Source organism: Equus caballus, chromosome 2 (genome assembly GCF_041296265.1).
Source record: "Equus caballus isolate H_3958 breed thoroughbred chromosome 2, TB-T2T, whole genome shotgun sequence".
Taxonomy (NCBI): domain Eukaryota; kingdom Metazoa; phylum Chordata; class Mammalia; order Perissodactyla; family Equidae; genus Equus; species Equus caballus.
In genome coordinates this window covers 89356778-89380334 of record NC_091685.1, presented here as the reverse complement: position 1 = coordinate 89380334, position 23557 = coordinate 89356778, and the positions used below count along the sequence as shown (strand labels likewise).

At 35.7% G+C, this 23557-nt stretch overlaps 1 protein-coding gene across 5 annotated transcripts in view; it reads right to left on the bottom strand.

The window, feature by feature from the left end:
* IQCM (IQ motif containing M) overlaps positions 1 to 23557 on the bottom strand; it is a 417125-nt gene that overhangs the window by 380069 nt on the left and 13499 nt on the right. For 2 of the 5 annotated variants that reach the window (XM_070257806.1, XM_070257801.1), the window contains exons 1-2: positions 19948 to 20223; positions 18305 to 18422 (exon numbers count right to left, since the gene is read on the bottom strand). The exons of 1 other annotated variant lie outside the window; for it this stretch is intronic. The gene's annotated coding sequence lies outside the window, so the exon portion shown is untranslated. Of the gene's footprint in view, positions 1 to 18304; positions 18423 to 19947; positions 20224 to 23557 lie in introns of those variants that run through there. 2 more of the 5 variants (XM_023628599.2, XM_070257815.1) reach the window with 1 other exon arrangement.

The window sequence follows — 23557 nt, the reverse complement described above, 5'->3', positions numbered from 1 at the left end:
CCTTGGTATTCACCCAAAGGAGCTGAAAACTTATGTCCATATAAAAATCTGCACAAGGATGTTTATAGCAGCTTTATTTATAACTGCCAAAACTTGGAAGCAATCAAGAAGTCCTTCAGTAGATGAATGGGTAAATAAACTGTAGTACATCCAGATGATGGAATATTATCCAGCAGAAAAATAAAAGAGCTATGAGGCCATGAAAAGACATGGAGGAAACTTAAATGCACATTACTACTATACGATTCCAATTATATAACATTCTGGAAAAGGCAAAATTGCAGAGACAATAAAAAGATCAGTGGTGACAAGTGGAGAGGTCAGGATGAATAGGCAGAGCACAGAGGATTTTTTTTTAGGGCAATAAAAATACTCTGTATGATATTATAATGATAGATATATGTTATTATACATTTTCCCAAACTGACAGAATGCAGAATACCAAGAGCGAACCCTAAAACAAACTATGGACTTTGGATGATTATGACGTGTCAATGTAGGCTCATCCTCTGTAAAAAAATGAACCATTCTGGTAAGTGATGTTAATAAATGGGGGAGGCTATGCATGTGTAGGGGCAGGAGGTATATGGGAAATCTCTGTCCCTTCTTCTCAATTTTATTGTAAACCTAAAACTGCTCTAAAAAAATAAAGCCTTAAAAAAAATGTTATGACTTATTAAGGGCCAAGAAACACATGAAAAGATGCCCAAAATCATTAGGCATTAGAGAAATGCAGATCAAGACCATAATGAGATACCACTTCATACCCACTAGAATGGTTATAATCAAAACAACAGACAATAACAAGTGTGGACAAAGATATAGAGAAATGGGAACCCTCATACGCTGCTAGTAGGAATGTAAAATGGTGTACTTGCTTTGGAAAATAGTTTTGTCAGTTTCTCAAAATGTTAAACATAGAATACCATATTACCCAGCAATTCAACTCCTAGGTATCTACTCAGGAAAAATGAAAACATATGTTCACACAAAGACTTACACACAAATGTTCGTAGCAACATTATTAACAACAGGCAAAAGGCAGAAACAACTCAAATGTCTATCAACTGATGAATGGGTAAACAAAAGGTGCTTATACCCATACAATGGAATTCTATTTGGTGTTAAAAGGGAACAAAGTACCAAAACTTGCCACAATGTGGAAGAATGTCAAAAAATATTATACTTAGTGAAAGAAGACAGACACAAAGGAACACATATAATTCCAGCTATGTGAAATGCCCAGAAAAAGTAAATTTATAGTGACAGAAAGTAGATTAGTAATTGCATATGGCTCAAGGCAGGAATGAGGAGTGGCTTTAAACAGGCATGAGATTTCTTTTGGGGGTGACAGAAATGTTCTAAAATTAAATTGTGGGAATGGTTGCACAATCTGTAAATACACTGAAAATCATGAACTGTATACTTAAAATGGATTAGCTTTATGGTATCTTCACTGAACCTTAACAAAGCTGTTCAAAAAATATAAAAGTGAAATAAAGACCTTTTCAGACATATAAACACAGAAAGAATTTATCATCAACAAACTTGCATTATAATAAATGTTAAAGTTAGGGCTTCAGGCAAATGGAAAATGATACCATACAGAAATCTGTATCCAAACAAAGGTATGACGAGCACAGAAAATAGTAACTATGTGGGTAAATATAAAAGACTTTTTAATCATTGTTTAAATCTCTTGAAAAGATGATTGTTTTAAAACAAAAATAATAACAATGTATTATGGCATGTATAACATATTATAGAAATAAAATGTATGACAATAGCACAAAGGCCAGGAGAAGTGGAAGCAAATCTGTAAGTTTCTCATATTATTCATAAAGTAGTCCAATATCATTTAAAGGTAGAATCTGTTGAGTTAAAGGTGTATACCATAAACCTAAAGCAATCACTAGAATAACACAACAAAGAGTTATAGCTGATAGATCAATGAGAGATAAAATGGAATAAAAAACACAGAATTAATCCAAAACACAGTAGAAACAAAAGAAAAAGAGAATAAAAATAGAAAAAATAGAAAACAAACAGCAAGATGGTAGCTTCAAACTCAAACATAACAATAATAATATTAAATGTAAATGCTCTAAATACCCCCAATTTAAAGGCAGAGATCATCTTATTGGGTAAAAAGCAAGAACTAACTATATGCTGCCTAAAAGAAACCCATTTAAAATATAAAGACAAATAGATTGAAAGAAAAAGAGTAGAAAAGATAGACGCTAACGCTAATCAAAATAATGCTGAAGTGGTTATACTAATATCAGACAAAGTAGATTTTATAGCAAAGAATATTACCAGAGATAGAGTCATTTCATAGTGATAAGTCAGTTTATCAAGAGAACATAACTATCCTTTACATATATGTAGCTAATAACAGAGCTTCAAAATACATTAAGCAAGAATTGTTAGAACTTAAGGGAGAAATCAATAAAATCAAAATTATAAAGTCAGAGATTGCAACACATATATCTTAGTAATTAATAGAATGAATTGGCAGATAATCAGTAAGGACATAGAATACTTGAACAATACTATCAACCAACTTAATCTAATTGACATTTATAGAACATTCCACCTAACAACAGCTAAATACACATTCTATTCAAGTGCACTCAGAACAATTATTGAGGTAGACCACATCCAGGGGGATACAACAAGTCTCAAATTTAAAAGAATACAAATCATATAAAGTATGTTCTCTGACAATAATAACACTAAATTAGAAAGCAATAAGAGAAACATAGAAAGCAATAACAGAAATATAGCTAGAAAACCCCCAAGTGTTTGGAAACTATGCAACACTCTTCTAAATAAATCAAGGGTCAAAGGAGAAATTAGAAAACATTTTGCACTGAATAAAAATGACAACACATACTAAAATTTGTGGGATTCAGTGAAAGTATTACCTACAGAGAAAATATAGCACTAAATGTCTATATTAGGTAAAAAGAAAGTTCTCAAAACAATGACCTCAGCTTCCACCTTGAAAAAAAAAAAACTAGAGAAAGAATAATGAATTAAATTCATAATAAGCAAGAGAAAATAATAAAGAACAAAGTGAAAATCAGTGATACGGAAAACAGAAAAATACAGAGAAAAATCAATGAAATCTGAAGCTGGTTCTTTAAGAAGATCAATAAAATTGATAAACTTCTAGGCAGACTGATTAGCAAAAAAAGAGATTAGATAGAATTTACCAATATCAGGACTGAGGGAAGTGACATCACTGAAGTATCTACAAAAATTAAACGAATAATAAGAGAATATTATCAACACTTTATGCCAATAAATTAAACAATTTAGATGAAATGGACAAATTTCTTGAAAGACACAAACTACCAAAGCTCACTCAGGAAGAAAAACAAAAAGTGAATGGCAAAGAAGTCTATTAAATAAGTCAAATTTGTAGTTAAAAATCTTCCCAAAAACGAAACTCCTGGACCAGATGGCTTCACTGGTGGGGGTGTGTGACTACCAGAAGGCAGTGATAATTAGGGACCATCTTAGATTCTGTCTATCAGAAATGGTATATATAGTCTGATCCCATTTTAATAAAATTATTTCTATTGAATATCTGCCACTCACTTGATCTGGCTATCCATCCATCTGTAATATAGAAAATGTTCATTTAATAATGGAGGCTATTTCTGAGTGAGGATTGGGGGCAATTTTCAGCTTTCTTCTTTGTACCTTTATATGGAATAGGTGTGTATCATTTTTATAAAACATTCTGTTAGAATAATAAAATCTTTATTCTTTTGGAAAAGAATAAAGATTGAAGACCCAAGCTAGTGTAACATCATGAAGGTCAATTGTAGGGCCTGGGCCTTGCTTGCTCATCAGAAACCCCCAGGCCCAATGCAACCATGTGTCCTTCAGGCTCCCTGCTGAGCAGGCAGCCCAGCTACTGGGATTTGTAACGATCTGGGCCTGACCAGCCCGGATCCTCCCTTATCCCACAGAAGGACATCACGTCTTACAGGAACACAGAGCCCCTCCATGTGAGCTACTGTTCTGGGAACGCTGGCTGTACCAAGGACAGCCTTTTGGCAAGCATGCAGCCTTTGTTCCTCTGCTTATTTAAGCAAGCCTCTCTTGGGGGGCGGGTGCGGGTGCACACTTCTGTCCAGCCGGCCACCACTGGCCACGCTCCCGTAAGTAGGACCCGATAAACCTATATGTCTCCTTCGCAGTCTCCGGGTCATTTCTTCAGTCTCTCGTCAAGATATCTCGCCGCCCTAGCCCAGCTGGGCTTGCGGCCTTACATCAATAAACAAAAGTATTTCAAGAAGGACAATGTGATCAACAGTGATAAATTCAGCAGGAAGTTCAATAAACAAGAGAGTTGAGAAAAGGTCATTTGATTTAGTAATTGGGAGATCAGTTGTACAGATTCTACAAAGTGAAATTGGAAAAGCCAGATTACAGGGTGTTAAGCAGTGAGTAAGTGGTGAGGCAGTGGAGAAAATGGTTTAAACCACTTATTTGACAAATTAGGCTCTAAAAGGATGGTATTTATACCCCAGTGTAGCTGTGGGAGGAATTGGAAAATTGTTACAACTGTACTCTTCAAAAATAACTGGGACACCTAAGGAAAGCCATCTAATCAATTCATGTAATTGTTAAAAAAATATCAACAGAGAGAATAATATCAGGCTAACATCCACAAAAGGAGAGAATGAGTTTCTGTCTTCATGTAGGGGACTAGAGATAATGTGAGATAAAAGACAATTTTGGCTTCAAGAACAGCAAGTGGGATTACACTTGTCCTGAACGTGAGTGAAGCACTTTTTTTCATACAAAATAAAGTTGCTACAAATGACCAAAAAAAAAAAGACATCTTAAAAGTAGTCAATTAAATGTAGAGAACAATGTGATCAAATTAGCCTTTCTGTATCATTTAAGATTGCATATTCTTTACAGGAGTGCTTTGCATACATTACCCAAATAACTTAAATCTCCTTTCCAAAATCTATCTATAGAATTTCAAATTGTTCTTTAAATATGTTACTGTAGATGCAGTGGAAATCACATCCCCCACCACGTCCTTAAAAGTGATTATCCTCTGGCTTCAGATTTTAAACAAGGAAATCAGTAAGCTGATTCAGTAAATGTAAAAAATTCTCAGGTGTATCATATTAAAATTCATATCCTATAGACAATTTTAAGATGAGTTTTAAATTGCCAAGCTATATTTAGACTCCTTTAAAGCAAAACCTCCTAAATGACTAATAAATTTATATTATTGTTCAATGAAAATACCCACTGTCATATTATCATTTATCCATTTGAATAAATCAGAATTTACCAACTGCATTTTCCCTAAGGAAATTTTTCTTTTTTTCTTTTTTTCTTTTTCTGCTTTATCTTCCCAAACCCCCCATACACAGTTGTATATCTTAGTTGCAGGTCCTTCTAGTTGTGGGATGCGGGCCGCTGCCTCAACGTGGCCTGACGAGTGGTGCCATGTCCGTGCCCAGGATCCGAACCCTGGGCTGCCGCAGCGGAGCACACGAACTTAACCTCTCGGCCATGGAGCCGGCCCCGGAAATTTTTCAATGTAAACCACACAAAGCTGATTTGAAAAGAAGCAGATGATTCCAATGGTTCCATATTTTTTGTCTACTTAATTTTTCTGCTGGAAACTGAATGAAGAGAGTGAAATGAATCCTTTGAGTATTTTCTCTATATTCCATATTTTCACTGACAAACCCTCCATATAATCCCCAGGCTTTTAGCTCCAATTTGGCATGTGTCCTCAGCATATTTCACTGGGTTCACGCCCTTAGTAATCTAGTTTTAAAAATATAGAAGTGAAGCATTGTATTAGCATCTATATTTCTTCTTCATTAAAGAACTGGCTGTAATGATCAGCATTTTAGTCTGCAGGTCATGATAAATAGCTTTCTGGTAACTGATACTTCTCAGGCAAATATCTGCTCAAATTTAGAATCATGTAGTACAGAAAAGGGCAAGAATTCAGATCAAGAGATAAACATCCTAATTCATACAAATGTTGAAAAGTGTCTTTTTTTTACTAAAAAGCAAAATATACTACTGTAAAAAAGAGCCATTGATTAAAAAAATAGCTCATCAAGCCAATAAGGTCCTTTGTATCAATTATTCCTATATCAATGTTACCTTAAACTAACCCCACTTACACAGTCTCATTTTATTCATTCCAAATATATATAATTTGGCATTTGATAAAATTTAATTTTTATTTCATCCTCTATCACTGTTTAATGTGCACCATTTACTAATTTTGTATTGCCTGCCTTCCATAAGCAAAGAAAACTGGATCTCTTTCTGTAGCAAGTTTCAGAGAATAAACTAAAACTTGAGGTCAACAAAAGGGGAATTACAGGCTCAAGAAGCTAAAAAGTCCAAAGTAAAACATTTCAGGCATGGCTGGATTGAGGTGCTTGAAAATTTCACCAGGACTCATTTTCTCTCTTTCCATCTCTCAGCCCTTATCTATGTTGGCTGCATCCCCAGCATGATCCCTATATACAAGGAAAAAGATGGCTTCCAACAGTTCTAGGCTTACTTTGTCAGAGCTCAGTACATTCTGATTGACTTAATTTTAGCAAAGGTCCATGGATAAATATCATTGGTTCTGAAGGCCTTGGCTTGGGCCACACATGTTCTCTTTGGTCAGGAGTGGGTTATACCCTCTCCTGAAGATATACTCAAACCACATAGACTGAAAATAGATGACATGCAGTTCTCTAAGGAAAGAGAGAAAAATACTACTAAAAGGTGAAAAAAGAAATATTTGATATCAGAAACTTGGATTTTCACTATCAAGGCTAACACCCATATCATATACAGATCAAACAGCAGTCTCTATAAAAACACTATGAGACTAATATCCTCTCATTTTGGGTTGTCTACAATTCATTTGTTAAAATACCCATCAGAAACTTTCATGTTCCCATCTGTTAAAACATGTCAGAAAAAAGAAACCCATTTCCTTACCAAAACCTTCTGTGTTAAATACTATTAGCCTGAACGAGGTGAAAACATAAAAGAGAAAAACTTGTTCAGATTCATAACTATTTGCTGTACCAGCTCAATGAGTGAAGTTTAAGGCAGATACAAAAGTATCTAACATAAGCAAAAAGCAAAACAAAACAATGAGAAAACAAAAACAAATAAAAACTTTTACTGATTCAACCAGAAAAATCAGTTGAGGAAGAGGTCTGCTACTATGATGACTTATTCCCTCATTCCTCTAATTCTTAAATCTGAGACCTCTCATTCCCCTACAAACTCAGTCCTACACCAAGATTTCTAATCATGAAAAATTTAGGGACCCCAGATCAGCAATTCTGTATTGATTCAGCCTTGCTGTTGGCCCCTTATTGACTTTGTTCCCTGGGCCTAATAACTGGATTCTTGCTGCATTCCTCAAAATAAAAACTCCAATTGTATTGAAAGTTCCAAGGCTTCCTTGTTCCTGAGTTTCCTTTTTGCTATGCCCTCAACCCTGAATCACCTCCACTTCATTCATTCATTCTTGCAATAAATTTTTATTGAGCACCTGCTAGTTTCTACACATTGTGCTAGGTGCCATGGATATAGACATCGTCATTGTCCTCACGTTGTAACTATTGTCTATTCCCACACTCCTCTGATCCCAGGCTTTCCCCATCCAATGAGGTGAGAGTAGCTTACCAGTATCCCTCCTGAGACCTATCATCTGAACACCTGCCCTCACAGGAGGTCTAGAGAACATAAATAACCAGGAGCAATGTACTGTGATTGTGCTCTCTCTCTCTCTCTGTGCCATAATAGAATCTGTCTAGAAATTGATAAATGGTTGTGTGTTTATGCATTTTTTGTTTAACACCCCAGGGCATGATTAAGAACAAAAGTTATGTGACATTAGTTTAAGGTGTGCCTTAGACTATTGCTAGGGGATCCATGGCTCCCTCTTACTGGACGTTCACCTATCTTCCTCTCATATATAAATAGGAAGACAGATGTTCACCTATCTTCCTCTGGTATATTCCCCCTCCCTGCAAACTTCTAGATCTGGACCTCACCTCTACCATCAAAGATGCCTTTTTAGTACTCAGATTATGACCCTCATATGCCTGTTCAGTTCTACCATTAAGAAGTAAATCTGTGCTCTTTACCAGAAGAGAAGTTGAGATGTCAGAAAGAAGAAAGCTATCTATTATCCATCAAATTGGGTGAAAATAGACTAATTACTTTGGATTGATACTGAATACCAAGCTACAGCTTACCAAACTGCCTAATACACGGCACTTTACAGCTCTAGAGAGGACATTCACACATATTAACTCTGCTGGAAATCTCAGAAAATCTCACTAAAATGTTAGCAGGTTGCAAGCAAAGGGTGAACAGAAACCCAACTAGAGGGCTCTTGCAAGTGTACTCAACAAAACTTGACAATAAAAATGTCTTCCATATCTTTGGAAGTCTCTAAAGAGCTTAACCATATGATATTCTGATAAATGCTTACCCCAATTAATCACAAATCTAATAATGCCATAGGCTGATTTAAATCCTTCATGGCTTCCCATTGTCCTTGGTGTAGGAAGAAAAACACCTTTAAAAAGCCAGTCTTATTTGCACCCCTCCCCAGACTCTCAAGACTACAACCCTCGGTTTTCTTCTTCACCTCAACTATTCTGTCCTACCTTTCCATCTCTAAAGCATCACGCTTTCTCCTTCCACAGGGTCTCTGCACTTGCTCTTCCTTCTGAAATGCTCCTCCATCATTGCTCAGCGGTTAATTCCTACTCTTCCTTCCCATCTCAGCTCAATATTCTTCAGTTAACGCTACTCGGGCCAAGAGAGCTGTGTTCTCTTCTTTCAGAGCATTTATCACAGTTGTAGTTGTACTTTCAATATTAATATAATATTTGAAAACTATCAATCTTCTCCAATGAGACTGCAAACTTAACGAGAGAAGGAACTGTGTTTACTTTTACTCACCACTGAATCTACAGAACCAACGCCTTACTTATGTATAATATCTCCCAGGAATCCATCGGCTTTTCAGAGGGTTGTCTTATGCTAGTGGTTGACAGCAAAGTCTTTGGAGTCAGAAAACCTAGCTTCAAATCCAGTTTCCACATTTTACTACCCTATATAACTTTGAACTGGTTATCTAATCTCTTAAATCTTAGTATCTTCATTTTTCTAGTAGGAATAATAATAACCTAAACTAACCATACCATAGATTAATTGTGGAGATTAAAAAAATTACATAGTAGGCAATTATAAATGCACATTTCCTTCCCAAGGCCCACCACCATTCAAATATACGATTTACATTTGGAAAGAAGGTGAATGATGCTTTGAATTTAATTAAAGAGTCCTGTCAATAAAATCACTTAAGTATAACCTCTACTATGGATCAGGTACCATAAAAGGATAAACTCAAATAAAATGTGCTCTCTGATGCAAGAAATCCTAAGTGTTAGTGGAATGAATAACTCGTATGATATAACTTGTGGGGGTAATTAGACAATGATAATCTTGTCTCCAAATTAAAAGATAAATTAAAGACTAAGTGGGAGGGTCCTTGCATAATTAAGAATGCAATTCTCCCGAGAACATAGGCTGAAATTGTAATATAATATCAAAAGTGACAGTGAAGCAACACAGCTCAGCAACTATAAATTCCACTCTGAGATAACCCAGGGGTCAGGCTGCATGCCAAGGAAAAGCATACACTCATATGCACATCCACTTCCCTCTAGTATCAGTTAAATAGACACCAAATCTAGCTCTTATACATTTACGCTAATAAAATCTGATGACTTGAGGTATGTAACTCAATCATCCAATTTTAATGGGCTTTATCTTTTAAAGGTATCATCTCAGTATTAACATGAAGATAAGTATTATGAATTTATACTACTTAATATTCTCTTACATCTTAGACCATTGACTTCTTTTTAGAAAGAACAATGGTTACTTCCGATAATCAAACCTTCAGTATTTAAAAAGCAAAGCAAAATAAAGTGCAAATAATTTTATTCAGGCACCAGAATTTCCAACAAAAGGCTTAATAATGAGATTTATGCTTGATATTTCATTAAATATAAATAGCTGTTGTAGGTAATACTATTTATTGATGAAATTTTATTACTGTCTTCTGTTGCTTTTCATCATCTTTCTTTCATCGACTCCAATTATCCTATTTTTTACCTAGAAAATGTTTTAATATGTATTCTGCAGTCATGCTATTGAATAACTGAGAATTCTAAAAAGTTCATTGCACATCAGAAACATAACCATACTTCATACGATGTCCTTATTTTACACCATGGGGATGTTTAAATGAAGAGCCTATAATAGAATAAGAAGGGAAACTCCAGAATCCCTCTCAATCACTTCGAAATTGTCATTACTGCAAACAGTACACATTTAAACTATCACACTGGAATCCTAAATCTTAAACTCAACACAGAGATTAAATATCAGTAGAAAAAATAATATGGGTTGAGAACTAGAGTTGTTTTTTCTTCCACAACGTGAAGAGAATGTGTACACAACTGACATCAAGAACAGGCTAACCAGAGACTAAACTGATGCAAACATCGGGATGCCAAGCAAAACTCAGCTTTCTGCCAAACATTTCCCCAAGAGGTGAATAACATTTTCCATAAGTCTACGGAAACAGCAGAATTGGTTTGGTAATGAAATACTCTTAGCCACTTTTTTATGTATGATTTAAAATTTCTGTTCTCTACTGAATAGTTTACATTGCATTAATTACATCAGAGGGAAGCCCATATTTATTATTCAATAAAAAGATTAACTGGGGGCCGGCCCCATGGCTGAGTGGTTAAGTTTGCGCACTCAGCTTCAGCAGCCTAGGGTTTCACTGGTGTGCATCCTGGGTGCGGACCTAGTACCACTCATCAAGCCATGCTGAAGTGGCATCCAACATAACACAACCAGAAGGACCTACAACTAGAATATACAACAGTGTACTTGGGGGGTTTCCGGGAGAAGAAGAAAAATAAATTAAAAAAAAAGATTGTCAACAGATGTTAGCTCAGGTGCCAATCAAAAAAAAAAAAGATCATTTTAATTCACTTGAGAAAATTTTACCATACATAAAAATGAAAATACACATTTTTAAACTGACTTCTGATAATGTAAGACTATTAATACAATTACAGTGTAATTCCACAAGGTTAAAATTACATATAAAATTTTCAAGCAGGAGCACTTTGTATTATGTAATGCTAACTGCAGAGTGTTACAATTAAAAGAGCCATATTGTAATTTTCATAAAGCTACATGTTTAGGCCAATTCATCATTGGAAGGCTAGACAGCCACGAGAAGCAAGGAGGTTTTTTAAAATATTTTCTGTCCAATTTTCCCAAAATGCACCACAGGTGATTTTCAAACAACAGAAAAATTTAACATATCATTAATCTCAACTTTTGTCTTTAACCCATTGTCAGTTACTTCTTCTATTACTCAACGTGTTTATAAACAGAAGCCATAATTGGCTAGCATGCTTACTCTTTTTATTCTACTAGATCCTTTCTAGAGAGTAAAGAAACAATCAAGCCAAGTCATGAAAAATACAAGCAATGCTGCAAAATTATAGTGAGTCAGGCAGTAACGCACCTGACTAGTCTCTGAAGTGTTCAGGGAAACAAAGGCTCTCAGAAGTTTTCAAACACGGTATAAAAGCAGGCTCTACACTGGGCCCCACGCATTTCAGCACTGGAACAATGTTCGCATGCACAAGACTATCCTGAAAAGACACATAAATTATCTATATCCTTGACTGGGCACCTGTGACTTTGGAAAATTGAATTTTACATTCATTATTTATGAGGTCAGCAGAAATCCCTTGATGGAATTTCAGCCTAATTAAAAAGTGTTAAGAGAGGTTTGCATCTCCTTACTAGTTCACATAAACACTCCACTGATATAAAAATAGCTACCTTCTCACTGTGGGAAACGAATGAATCCACAGCATTTATACCCAAGATCATTTAGAGAAACTCATAGTTTTGAGTTCTAAGTGTTCAAGGTCAGAGCTACCTTGAAGTTTCTTCCACGTTGAAGGAAGCACAAGGCAGCAGACCAGATATTTTCCTTCTTTACTCTTTACCTTTTGGGACCTCTTTCCCCACTCTCTGTCAGTTCTACTTTACTCCTCCTACTGGGTCTTCCCTCTAATTTCACCACTTCTAACCCACTCCGTCTATCCTTTCCTGCTTCCTAACTATAAAATCTGGCAAAACTAAAGAATGTTTTAAGTAAAATTCATTTAAAGCATATATTGTTTTAAATATGGATAAGTTGGTTTCTAGTTTTACTACTTTTGTCGGAACATAGTTTTGCCACAGCAAATCTTTCACAGGCTCTGTTATAATAGTTTCAGTTATGGTTTCATGTTACTGGGTTTTAAGAATTAGTCATTCAACGAGTATTTACTGGGTCTGTCCAGTATTGAGTCTATGACAGAACCTACAAGAGATAAAGAAAGAGGGGGAAAAGCCTTTACAATACTTAAACCTGCTTTCAATGCCCCTAAAATTCTTTAAAAACCAAAAAAAGGAAAAGTATAAACATTTAAAACACAAGATAATATTCAAAATGCATGCTACTACTGAGGCAGGATGGCAGCCTGAGCACAAACATTTACCTTTCTCCCTCTCAAATTACACTGAAATGAATCTAAAAATGTACACAAGGGAATATAACAAAAAGTGAATTAGGTAGGAAAGCAGAGTGGACAGTACACTCTTGAGTGTTCTACAATGTTTAAGGGATTTAGAGAAGACAGGACACAGATGGGATTATTGTGGTGACAATATGTGTGAAGACAAAGCCTGGGACAGCAGACGAGAACTGCACAGAACGTGGGTCTGTTTTGCCTAAAAGAGAACCCAGACAGGCTCTAACACAAGCTGGAGGCGTGGAAGACAAGAGCTGGTTGTACAGCAGTACTGAGGGTATTTGAATAAAGGACTGACTACTGAACAGCTGGGTAAATCCCTCCCACTTTCACTTTCAGACAACTGGCAGAAATACCATATGACACAGCCCATCTGTAAAGAATTTAAATGATTTTTCTTGGAAGAGTTACACTCCAAAGGAAAGCACCAGACTATCTGTCTATACAGAGTAGACATCTTAAACTTAAGCCTATCTACCAGTCAACGTGCCTATTTAAATACACATAGTTTATGCACAACTCTCTCATTCAGGGGAAACAGAGGTACACAATGGCAAGGGAAAGCTATGCTGGTGAGTTATGTTAATCAAACTCCCCCATGAACAAGTAAGAATGAACACCCATGCATCACCAGACATCTGAAGAAAATCAATAGCAGAAGAGAAAGTCTAAGGAAGATTGCATCGATGTAATAAAAACAGGCTTCTGGGGGCGGAGGGGAAGGGAGTAATTAGAGAACAAGATTTTAGGGGAAATTAAAAGTATAATTACTAAAATTAAAATTCAATGAAAGAACTGTAAGATAAAGTCAAGAAAATCATGGAGTAAAAAGAAAAAGTTAAATTAAGAAGTTAAGATAGATATAGATATTTCATCCTCTATTATTCTTTGGAAAACAATGTACAGGATACAATTTTTTTTAGCTACAAAACCTGCAAAGAGACAAAAAACTCATAATCAAGAGAATATATATTCAACAGAAGCATGATATAATGGTTGAAAAGATAGAGCATTCAGGAGATAAACGGAAACTCTAAAAAAGAACTAAAGGGAAATTCTAAAACTGAAAAGTACAATACCTGAAATTTAAAAATTCTTTGGGTGGACTTAAGGTCAGATTGCAGAAGAAAAGAGCACTGAACTTAAAGAGAGGTCAATTGAAAGGATAAAGTTGAAACTGAGCATGGATAAAGAACAGACAGATAACATTTAAATTATTTTGAAATTCACCTTTCGATCTCAGATCTATCTGGATTTGGTCTTGATGATAAATCATATGGTCACCCTAGCTATTACATATGAAGATGTAGCTTCTGACCTTCCAGATCTGATTTTGCCAAACTGGTATGAACGAGATCATTTATTTCCTCCTTGGTAATATATCTGAAATTAAGGTAAAAGCCCAAAAGCGGTAAGTGGTGCCTGGACTCTAGTATAACTGTCAGTTTCCCATTGGCGTGATTAACCAAGAATATAAGCTAGCTTGCTTTTCTACTCACATACGCTGTTCTATAAGACAATTAAGCCTAACAATTCCTAAAATAAATAGACTATATTTCAAAGGCTTTACAGTTTAGAGCAAGCTTTAAAAAAAGTAGAACACCTGCTTAAGTGAAACTATTTTTCAAACCTATCAAGGGCACACTACATTGCATTATCCCTGCTACATAGCAAAATACAAAGAAAAATATACATCTCTGAAAGAAATTTCTTTCAATCAACAGATGCAGAAGTGCTTTACTGAGTAATCTTGAAATTGCTTTGCTTTTGACAATAATTTGTCTCATAACCCTGATTATTTATTCTCTGAAGTTTAAAATAAAAATAGTTTAATTAAACTGCTTTCTTCTAGTTGATAGAAGTTTAATTAATAATGTTTAATTGAATTAAACATCTCATTGTTTAAATATCAAACCCCTTAATGAATAAAATGTAATAGCACTATACATGTTTTATGACATCATTCTAACACAGCTTGTCTGTTTTTAACAGTCTATACTCTCTTTCCCAAAATATTAAGACGTATGTCACACAAGACGTAACCCAAATTCCAAGCAAAAATACAAAGCCATTTTTCCATAGTACCCAATGATACTTACTTAAAAGCTTCTATTATAGAAAAAGAAATGGCCCACAATATTTCAACTACATTTCAAATTTGCAAGTTGGTCTTTGTCACTTTCCCACTTCTCTTTCCTCATTCATCTCCTAGCTCCCACTGCCATCTTTCCAATCCCATTCTGCAGTGCCCTCATGCTGCCCTTTGGGTGTCAAAAGTGAGCCCACTTTAGTGCCCTCTGCTCAGGCTTGCCTTACACTGAAGAACCCCAGGGACTCAATTCCTTCCCTTTTCTCTCTTCCTGACCCCCATCAAAACTTCTATTAACTAGAGGAAAGCAATTTAATTAAACTAAGCCACACTGGATTGTGAACGATTGATTAACAGACTACTTAACCCTCCCTGGGATAGTTTTATTTTAAAAGAGGACACTGTAATCTAGGTGAATCTGTAATAGGCAGAATTTGAAACTTCAAAAAAGTAGGGAGCAATATATAGGCTTCTTTCAGGGAGATATGTTTTGATAGAAGGGCCTTCTGAGGGTCCCTTAAATCATCCCTGTTGGTAGCCACCTACTCAGCCTCAGCTCCAGACTTGAGAATAAAGCATTGACTGAAATGCCCTTTTCCAGTTTTATAAGTGAGCAGCAAACTACTCTCAAAGGAAAGCATTTGACTTTGAAACAGACTTCAGAAGTTAGAGTATGGTTTACTATTCCTCTGGGTGAAGTGAGAAATACAAATGGTTCTTTTAACTTGTAGTCAAATTCCCAAGAGCCATACTTAAACACCAAATACCACTATGACAAATGTGGAAGTGACCCCACAGATATCCTTTTTAGATTAGTTACATGTTTTTTAACTTTAAATTGAAGGATGGGAATGAGCACCAGAAATATATTATATAATCCCACACTGCAAAGATACAAATGAGAATATAATTGAAGAGGAGCCTCTAGAAACTTCATGGTAAAATTCAGCCTCTCATCTCATCCATCCCACCGTCTACATCATTTATACACACATCCCTCTCAAATGATCATAAAAACTTCTATTCACCCAACTTTACTTACAGAATATCCCCTTAAATTTTAGCTACATATCATCTAGACATTTTTAAATAACATTGATAATTAAAATGCTGACATCTCTTTATTGTTGATAAAATAGGTTAGAAGTAACGACAACTCCCTTTCTGCTTTGATTGACAGTGCATTTTTTTCTGCTTTATCCCAGGTATAAAATGCAGAGAGAAGGAACTGTTTTACTCTTTGCCTTCAGTATGACTGATGTAAATTGAAGCTGATCCTCCACTCCGGCTAATTATAAACTTTGCCCTCCCCTACACTGGGGTGACAAGGCAGACCATTCTGGTCATGATAAAAGCCTCTAGCACTTCACTTTGCTGTAGTAGTTGTAAAAATCAACAACTTGACCCTGGTTATGAGTCAACTGTATTAATCACAGAGTTCTGAACATCTTTACTTAGATGTTTACAAGCCTGCAGTTAGTTCTTGGGGAACTTTTTCACTGCATTAAAACATATACTTAGTCCTCGGTGAACTTTTTCACTGCATTAAAATATTATACTTTGCCTTAATTTTCAAAATTCACTTGGGGGTCTGGATAGAAAACTACCACACAAGAATGAGATCTTAGTTGTGATATCTATACCCCAAACAAGAAAATTTTAATTGATATTTTTACCTTTTAGCCCCCAAAATAAATCCCTCTTCACAGCTAAGTAAACTTTCTACACCAGATGCTGGTGCACCATTAGCTTAAGATTTGTCTTCTGAAAGCAGCTGACAGTTTCCCATTCAAAGGTACATCTTGAATAGGATGTTCCAAGGTAAGACTGCATATTAAACAAATGCAACTAATTTGACCTTTTTATAAAAAAGAAATGAACCCAAAGGACTGGGAAGAAGAGGAGAAGAGACAATGGCAACTAAACTTGAAAGTTTGTCTTCAGAATTTTCTCACTTGTCTTTCTTCATTCATCTCCTGTAAATTCAGAGAACCAAGTTCAATGAACCCCAAGATCAAGAAACAAAAAGAAATGATACCAAAGTATAACATTACCAAATTGCTTAAAACCTGTGATAAGGAGAAAATCTCAAAAGCGGTCTAAAGAACAAAGGTAAGAATAACAATACAAGCCAGAAGACAGTGGAGCGACAGGTGGAAATCTAAAATAATGAGAAATGGAGGATTGGATAAAAGCTATTTGAGAAATGGTTAGATACCTACATGTCTTCCCCTGTTCCACTGTGCTGAGTGATGCCCCTCACTTCTGCCCACTTCCACTTCCACCACTCCCATTGAAGTCTGGAAAGGGTAAAACAGATGGTCTTTGAATTGGGAGGACCCCAAGCAACTGAGATCATGGGAAACCTACTGAAAACAAGAAGATTAAGTAACTGTGCATATAATATGCAAGGCACTGAGACATCCACCTTCCACCTCCACAGCCCTTTTCTTAGTGGCAGAAGACAGGCAGCTAGAACTTTCCCCTCCAGAAAGGAGACTAGAACACTTCTCTAGGGAGTTTAAACAACCCAATTAATGGCCCACCCAGGTTCCCCACAATAAACCTCAAATTTGACATTGCTAAAATGCTCAGCTTTCAAGAAGCTTTTTAGTCCTGTACTATTAATCATGAGCACACAACGAAACATTACCAACCTGTGAGGAGAACCTCTAACATGGAAGACAGGCCAAAACAAACAAATTATTTAAAAAGCAACCTGGAGGACCCAGACTATTCAGGGGGGGAGAAAACTTTTTCAAAAAATCAGAGCAATAAGTCAAGATTTCTCATCTATAATACGAGACCAAAATGCCACAAATAAGGAACATTTGCAGAACAACCATAAAAAGAACTTTTAGAAACTAAAAAGCATGATAGAAGAAATTTAAAAATCAATATAAGAGTTAGAAAATAAAATTGGAGAAATCTCCCAGAAAGTAGATCAAAAGGACAAAGAGATTTAAAAGAAAGAAAGAAAGGAAGGAGAGGAATGCTATGAAAGGAAGGAGACCAGCCTAGCAGCTCCAACAACTATAAACCAGGATTTCCAGGAAGAAAAAAATCATCAATAAGATCATTCAAAAATACTTCTTCATCTCTCCAACCAGACTAATTGGAGTCTGAGAAAGAATTGAGCTGGGTGCCCTTCCATGCACTTTCTCCACATGTTTAATTATAAACAGAAAACAAATCTATGTAGCACCAAATCTCTAAGCAAAATAGAGGATTTTTTACTTAAATTACTAGAATCTTGGCTGAAGCATCTTTATACTGAGCTGGAGCGAACTGATCCACCTCTCAATAAAGAATACCTTTAAAGAACTCTGTCATTGGTTAGTCCTCAATAACATTCTCTCCTGAGAAAAACAAAGAAACCAATAGGTGCCAAAATTATTATTCCAGAGTCTTTAGCACAGATTGCCTCTTGGATTTTCTCAAAATCTGACAAAGTACAAAATCTGCTCTGACCCATTTAGAACTCCAAAGCTTCATTACAAACCTCCCAAGAGCTGGAATCTGCAATTCATTAGGAACATGCTGACATCCAGGGCTTCATGAAGGAGTTGCCTGAATGGTAGGAGGCAGTTGAAAAGAATCTTCTGAATTCCTTCACATTTCTAAAAATAAACAGGAGACTCTCTTGATAAGCTTAAGATATAGAAAATCAAACAAAGCCAAGGTCCTAGGTTCTTTAATACTCATTAGAATAAAACCTTTAGCACACTACCCAAAATCCTCAAATATGGAGAACTATGTTTAAAAATTGCAAGACATTCCAAGAGGAAATATTGAAGTGCAAATTTCCATCAGATACTGATCAAGTAATTTCACTCCAAAATGAATGATAATTTATGTTGATATTTCCATATTAGAACTCATGTTGGAAGCCTGAAACTTCCTCCCCTTGAAAACATATAATTAGCTATGCTATACTGGAAACCACTCTACAAAATGATGATCTCTTATCACTAGAATTGTTTTCACAACCTATTCTGAAAGAACAATCCAGTCTTTATCAAGCTAATTATCTTAATTGAGTCTATAGGTTAATTGCTTAAGATGGACAAAGTGATGTTTTTACACTTAATCACTCCAAAAGAATAGACTGATAATATTTTAGTATCTTTTCAGAACTCCATGACAGTTTTCTTCATAACAAATTACAAATATCAACCACGTGTCCAGAATAGCTATTCTATCAATCACTAGTCACCTCTGTTCCACCTCACTTAGGAATAATTCCTCTGAATAATTTCTTTGACCTATCACTTTGGTCTATCATTAGCATTTGACCCAATGGACAGAGACCATCAATAGTAAAAAATGTATAATGCTCACATAGATCCTATATATTACCACTTTGGAATCTAAATCATATCACTACAGTTAAAATCTGTGATGTTTCTCGTGTCTCATTCAATACCAATCTTTCAAGAGATTAAATATTTTTGCATCCAAGTACACACTAAAAATCCATATCTAAACAACATGATTAAGTGATGGAGTTGGTTTTTAAAAGAAAGCAACAAAAACAATAGAGTGTCCTACTCTTTGAAAATGGCATGATTTTATTTTCTCTTTGTAAGAAACCTGTCAAAGAAGTGTTGGACTGTTGTTGACAACAGTTAAAACAGATCAGCATTAACACCAAATGTATTTAATTTATCAAAATTCTTCAACTTATACAAGGAAATTTTTAAGTAGCCCAAATAAATAAACCAACTCACAAAGCTACATGAGGATATAGTTTATAAGTGAGGTTGCATGAGGATGCAATGCTACTTAAAATCAGACATTGGCCTTAATTGGTTTTTACACACAATGTGGTATATTAGTTACCTCCACCTTAAAATTTTTCCTTCTGAGACCATTTGCTTTCCTACCTATAAGGCAAAGAACTTTAGGAGCTAACTGACAGCATTCTTCTGTCTTGTAAAATAGAAAACATTGTTAACTATGTATCTCAACATCTCTGAGCAAAAAACTCCATAAATATAATTTTGTCAAATCCTAAGAAAATTTGCTCCTTTGGACAAATTCCATGAAAAAAAACATGTGCCTTGCAGAATGATTTAAAAACTTTTTTTAAAAAAACAGATAATGAACACTCCTTAACCCAATAGATACTACTTAACTCCTTACCTTTTTGTCTCAGCTCCAATGAAACTTCTAGAAACGAATTCACTTCCCCAAAGTCATAATGATCTCAGTTGCTTGATGATACCTAATCCCTGTAATCTTCCTTCACTCTTTTTTTAATCTTTAACTATCCAACTTTACCTTGTTTTAAATTTTTAAAACCAATTCACATAAGTAATGAATAATTGAAATAGTTTTCTAGATCCTGACAACCTTTTGATTGTTCCCTACTTCTCACATATGTCTGTCTTCACTAGGCATCAAAAGAATTCTAGAATCAGAATATTTCCTTGTGATGTACTAGATGATAATTGGCTGTTACTACCTGCTTATATCTCGGTGAACTTTTCTATTCCAGACAAGAGTCCAGGCTAATCTCCTTTGTGAAGAACATCAAATCTGACCAAGAAAATAGTAAAATGCTTCACAGAAGAAAGACTCCACTCAAGTTGTAAGATTTCAAATCAATAAAAGTTGACAGAAAGATGATCATTTCTTATTTTTCACTTCTTAAAATATTTAACATCATGTAACAGTATAAAATTATAGTTATCCACGATGAGTAAAACTTCAGTATTTATAAATGCCAAGTATTAAATTACATCAAAAGATTTAATTATTCTCAATGTTATATTCAAATGCAACACTGAATGCAAAACTATCAAATGTTGCACAGTTGCCAGACCTAGAATACTGAAATAACATTACAGCCATCTTCGACTGGTTTAAACTTCTAAGGGTTAGCTCAGCTTGACTGGGCTTAGTGGCAACGGGACTAAAGCCTGTGATTTGCGCCTTAATTTAATACACATTGAGATGTCTTCAAGATGGATACCATGTCTGGTCATTCTTCTCTCTTTCCTGCATCATCAATGTCAAATAATAGTCCTCAATCAGGGTTGATTTTTATCCTCCAGGGACATTTGGCAACGTCTAGAAACATTTTTGGTTGTCACAACTGGGGGTAGTACTACTGGCACCTAGCTACCTACAATGCACTGGACAGGCTCCCTACCCGCCACAACAAAGAATCATCCAGCTCAAAAAGACAATACTGTAGAGTTTGAGAAACCGTGCTACAAGGATCAACACTCAAAAGTTCCTGCTAATGTGCTATGCCTCAGGTTGCAACAAGGAACCTCAGGTGCTACACCTCAAGCTGCCTCAGGTTGCAGTAAGGAAAGAGAAAGGAGAACTGGGGCTGACACATCACTTCTTCTATGGTCAGTTTGACCCTGGAATTTTTCCTACATTTTGGCACTCAAAGCTAATATTCACTAAGCTCTCATTCTAGTCATATCTTTTCAATCATTCAAGAATCTTCTTTATGCCATTCCAGACCAAGGCTGGAAGATTCTTCTTTATAATTAAAATTAAGTACAATTTTTAATAAAAGCTCTCAGGATCATGTCTATTTTGAACAAAAGATCAAAGAGAAGTTAAATAGAATACATTTTATCAATCACTAGTTCTTCGATGTCCTCCCTTTAAGCCATTTAATTTTTACTCCCCAAAAGAAGCTGATTGTTCACCCATAATTTTGATGTTTTCATTATAGTTTTGACAGTTCTTTGAAACTTCAGCACTGATCACGAAGAGAGACGCTCTAAAATGGAAATCAGATGTCCTCACTGTATTAAAAACTGAAGTGTCACAACAGAAATAACAGAGAAGTTGAAGTTCTCTGATCAGGTGCTTTCTATGAAATATGAAACAACTAGACAAACTTTAAGCTATGCCTCAAATTTATATGCTTCCAAGCTATTCAAATATAAAACAAGCACTGACAAATGGGCAACCTTGTCCATTGCAAGGCTAATAAATCAAAATCACCAAGGTAAGTTAACTGCATTTCCAGTGGGTACGGATCTATCATCAGAGGCCTGATAATCATGCAGCCACTAGACAAAGCAATGTGTTTTCCATGACCTTGGTCATAATTCACCAACAACACTGACTAGTAACTTTTCATGATTATGTCACACTGGGCACACTCTAAAAAAGGTTTCAGAATTTCTGGACTTCTGAATGAACATGCATGTGTTCATCCAGTGATTTTTTTTTGACACTAGAACTCAGTATAAAAATTATAAACATTTGACAGGTGAAAAATAGGACAGTGTATAAAAAAAAATGAAGAAAAGCAACACTTAAATGTCTTGAAATTTTTCTGAAAATGCAAAGTTGGCTAGAAGCTCGAGTTAGTCCAAATGCAGAAGCCTCCAAGCTTTCACCTTTTCAGCAATTACTATGTCTCTTACATCTGGCAATTTTCTTTTAGTTGAATTGCTCACACCAAATCGGTAATAATGCAAGCAGGAATGTCACCATGGTTGAAATAAAGTCAGAGAAGCTTTCAAGCATTCCATTCCAAAGTAGTTTTATTGTGATCTCCACAAGTGGAGAAAGGTCTGGCTGCCACGAATGTTTCCAAGAGGGGGACAGTGGTTAAGAGATCTTATCTTTCTAGGCTTTTCAGAGATTAATCGAAAGTATATCAGAACCCTTCAAGAACACAAGATGGAGGACACAGGGAATAAGTTGTTGCAACAAGGGGCAACAAGTCAAGATATATTTACCAAACTTGAACCTTGGCTCCGAAGTTTAGAATGAAAGAGAATAGAAATGATGAGATTTTTTAAATATTTAAATAGGGTTGGGGGTTTCTTGTTTTGTTTCGTTTTTTGTTGTAGGACAATAGGCCAAGTATCCAGAGATAAAATGCTGAAGAACTAAACTATTTAAAGAATTGCTCAAAATTGAAAGCCTGATTGGAGTTAGAATCCTGATTGGAATCCTTCCTGGATGTATAACCTTAGGCCAGCTATCTAATCACTCAGAGCCTCTGGTTTTTGCTGCTTGTTTTTTTGTTTTGTTTTGTTTTATTTTGCTTTAGTTTTGGTTTGGGCTTTGGTTTTAATCTATAAAATAGAGATGATGAAATCTATCTTCCAGAAGGATTACATGGGCTAATGTATACAAACAGTCTGAAATATATGTTATGTAAGAAAGTGTACAGCATTATTAACTCTCTGACAAAGTAGGTTATGGGGTCTTTATGTCAGAAGACAAAGAGCAAAGACAGAGCGTGGGCAGGAGCCAACATACTGGTCCCATATACCTTTTTTGGCCCAGGGTTCTGAAGACAGCTCAGAGAGCAACAACTGTGGAGCTTTTCTGACTGCTGGGAAGGAGATGAGTCTGTTGGAAAACTCAGGATTCTAATGGTAATTGTAGCTAATATGCCAGACACAACAATCCAATTGAAGTGGTTCTATCATTATCTATTAATATTCTCATTCTACAGCTGCAGGAACCAAAGGTCACAGAAATTAAGGAACTGACCCAGGTTACAGGCAGCAAATGGTAGGCATGGAGCCTAGAGATGTCCTAGAACCAAAAGAAAGCCCAAGGGCAGACATCACTGGGCATAGAGTGTGTTTTACCCATGGTGAGTACTGGATGCTGGCTTCTCACCGGGCTGTCCCTTTTATCCTTGCAAGCTGGGGCTAACCATTCTTCTAGACACATCTTCCCTTTAGCACTCTACCTCCTCTCACTGGGTCAGAATCTGATCCTTCAAGGAGGAGTTTGGGAGAAGACCAAAGTTTTA